The sequence below is a fragment of the Acanthisitta chloris genome, unplaced genomic scaffold (assembly GCF_000695815.1).
Source record: "Acanthisitta chloris isolate BGI_N310 unplaced genomic scaffold, ASM69581v1 scaffold23040, whole genome shotgun sequence".
In the NCBI taxonomy this organism is placed as follows: Eukaryota; Metazoa; Chordata; class Aves; order Passeriformes; family Acanthisittidae; genus Acanthisitta; species Acanthisitta chloris.
In genome coordinates this window covers 43,976-47,542 of record NW_008650263.1, presented here as the reverse complement: position 1 = coordinate 47,542, position 3,567 = coordinate 43,976, and positions in this window count along the sequence as shown.

Sequence of the window (3,567 nt, the reverse complement as noted above, 5' to 3'; positions counted from 1 at the left end):
CTTTCCTAATATCCAATCTGAACCTCCTGTAGTGCAGCTTGGGTCTGTTTGCCATTTTCCTGCCACTTTGTGATCTGTGAGAAGGGGCCAACCCCCAAGTGGCTCTGACCTCCTTTCAGGTAGCTATAGACAGCTGTAAGGTCTCTCCAAGCTTCCTTTTCTCCAGTCTGAACAACCCCAGCTCCCTCAGCCACTCCTCATAGGGCTTAGGTTCCTGAAGTCACATAAGATATTACCACAAAGCACAGGAATTTCACAGAAACACAAACACTTTGAAAGTTCATCAAAAATGAAAATGTGGTGGCATGGAAAAGAGAAAAATGTCCTTTGCAAATAATCTTGTGGCTGAGGGATTTGCCTGCAAAGCAGTCAGAAAGGATAAACAGATGATTTCAGTTCAGTTCAAAGAATGTGTCTTGGCTTTTTGAGGAGATGGTTGTGGCATAAAATAATAATAAACCTTCTGTGCATCGGCTTAGTCCTACTGGGAGAAAAAGCTGCTACCAGAAAACATCACATCCAGAACCAGGTGATCTCTGAGAAATTACCTTCCTGCTCTCTTTTCATATTAGCAAGGCTACTTTTCCTTGCAATATATCAATCTGCCTTTCAGCTGGCTTCTAATCAAAGCCAGGCTTAACTCAGCAGTGGAAAAAGAAAGCAGATGCTGAGGTAAACCACAGAACAGAGCTGGAAGAAACAGTCAGAAAGAAAAGTCTCCTTGGCTTGATAAGTATTAAGAACTATTTTTCTAGAGGGAAGGGAGAGAGAAAATACTCCATTTAGTTCCAGTTTGGAAAAATTCCTATGCCTGCCTTCTTTTCCCAAGTGCAGGAAGGAGGAGTTGGTTTGCACAGTATTTTGCATGCAGCAGCTCCTATTAAGTGAACGTAGTAAAAGCAAAAAATCAATGCTGATAATTTGCAAATCAGTCCTCTCAGATTGTGGAAATAAAATTTTTGGGGCTGTCAGGAATTAAGAAACAAGCAAACAAGTACTCCAAACCAATCACTTGTTCTGTGTGCTAGGGAGGGGACAAATTGTGTGTGCGCAGACAACCAGATGTCAAGACACAGTATTGCCATTTCTGTAGGCACCACTTAAAATTTTAGATGCAAGAAATACTGAAATATAACATAGTAGGATAGAAAAGACTCAAGTATCTGCAACTTTCTACCTTGGGGGTTTTTTGGGGGTTGTGTTTGGGGATTTTTGTGCTTCAGGATTATCTTTTTCCTTTAGATGGTTTCTACCTACTGATGGTGCACACCATGGACATCTGATTACACTATTTCCAGTGCAATTGATTGCATTGGTAACTTCAAATAAAGATGCATCAAGTAAATTTTGTAATTCCAAATCAAAACCAAGCCCCTCACATATTACTTTCCCCCCAGAGGATTCAAATCAAGAGTGTGGTTTCATGTCTGGACAGGCAACCTGAAGCCAGACAACCCAACCTCCAAAGCCTCACATCTGTGTTCACCTCCCTGTGCCTGAGTAAGAATATGGTGAACCAGGCCAGGGAAATGATCCAGCAGAATGTTAATCTAAATAACCTACAAAGGCCTTAAAACAAGCCCCATTATTTTCCAACCAGGTCAGTCTCCAGATCTCTCTCATGACTCTACCACACAAGCACCAGCACAACGTGAGTGAGGAGGTGTGGAGAGGAGTGTCAATGTGGGCAGCAGAGCATGTCCTTCATGGGTCCAGCTCCTCAGGGACTGGTGAATCCCTGTGCCTGTGCATCTGCACAGCTCCCAGCTGAGAGGATGGACAGTACACACAGCTCTGTTGAAAGGAAAAGACATTAGATATAGCCAAATTGCTGGAAAGGTGTGTCAGGTTATTCACAGAATGAAGAGCAGAACAGAAAAGGCATTTGGGAAAATTCTCCTGTCAATCAAAGAGAAAAGATTAATTAATATTGTTTATATTCAAGAGAACTGGCTTATCTCAACACATTCAGGAGAAACTGTGGAGCAATGACAGGGTGATCTTGGCTCAGCAGAGATGTGGATGCTCAGAGAAACCTTCCTTCAGCATGTGGCTTTGGCTTTAGATTGAAACCCTTCCAACTAGGGCAGTTCTGCCAAGTCTCCTCTCTCCAGCCAAAAAGCATCTGCTCACAGCACAGCTCAGTCTTCTCTGTCTGTGGCCCCAAACCCAGAGCAGAGCAACAGAAGCATCACAAGCCACTGACCTCTTTAATTAGTAAAAAGCCCTGTCTGGTCATCCTGAAAGGGCAAGAAAAGGCTTTCTGATTTTGTTTTCAGTTAACAAAAGCCAAAAATAACCCAGAAGTTGTAAGGATTCTTCTGATTATGAGGCAAGGTCAATTTATTTTTAAATATGAACTTGTGTTCATATGACTCTCAACATCCATAATTGTCTACTTACAAAGATACTTTCCCTGACAGGACAGAGCGGAATTTCTGTGCAACAAGGAGTACCTAAACTGCTGTACTAATGGCTGCATCCCAGTGCCCAGGATGCCCTTATACCCCAGAAATTAATCTGGAATAGCCTCTTTGCAAGGATTTTCTCAGGTAAATGGAATTCTGTTAGAGAGGACAAGTATTTATTATCACTATAGTTATTTAATAAACCATATTTTCCACCCCCAGTTGTCCTCCACACATTAGGCCCATTGTTCTAATACATGTCCTCTTGCTCCCAAGGCAGTTGTCTTCTGTAGAAGAAAAGTGGTTGGTTACCAAACCACCACGTACTACAGCAGGAAAAACTCCATTTAGGAGCCAAGAAGACCAAAAGCTGGTCTTGGAAAATGACATATGCAGCAGCAATCTTGCTAGTTTTCCCTAGCACAAGAATATGGGAGAACTGAAGCAACAAAACATAGTAATTCCAGACAAGATACAGAGCCTGGAGAAGATGCATTCTATGGAAACTATAAACCAAAACTTTATGACATATCTTGGCTATAAAGACTACATGCTAGTTCTGCAAGTTACATAAAACACCAGAAGAATTTGCTGCTTATATAAAGCATTACAGAAACCGAAAGGTAAGAAAACATGTGTGTATAAAAGCGCAGGTGTAGGAACTTTGAGAAAGATAACACAAGAATTTGACAGTTACAGGAATCTGCTATACTAAAAAAAAAATAAAATCAATCTGTCTTAGAAAACCCTGAGGGAACTGGGGGTGTTAACCTGGAGAAAAGGAGACTCAGGGAAGACCTTATCACTCCCTACAACTACGAAGGTAAGAAAACATGTGTGTATAAAAGCGCAGGTGTAGGAACTTTGAGAAAGATAACACAAGAATTTGACAGTTACAGGAATCTGCTATACTAAAAAAAAAATAAAATCAATCTGTCTTAGAAAACCCTGAGGGAACTGGGGGTGTTAACCTGGAGAAAAGGAGACTCAGGGAAGACCTTATCACTCCCTACAACTACGTGAAAGGAGGTTGCAGCCAGGTGGGGGTTGGTCTCTTCTGTAACAAGTGAAGTGACAGGACAAGTGGAAGTGGCCTAAAGCTCCACCAGGGGAGGTTCATGTTGGGCATCAGAAAAAACTTCTTCATGGAATGTGCTGG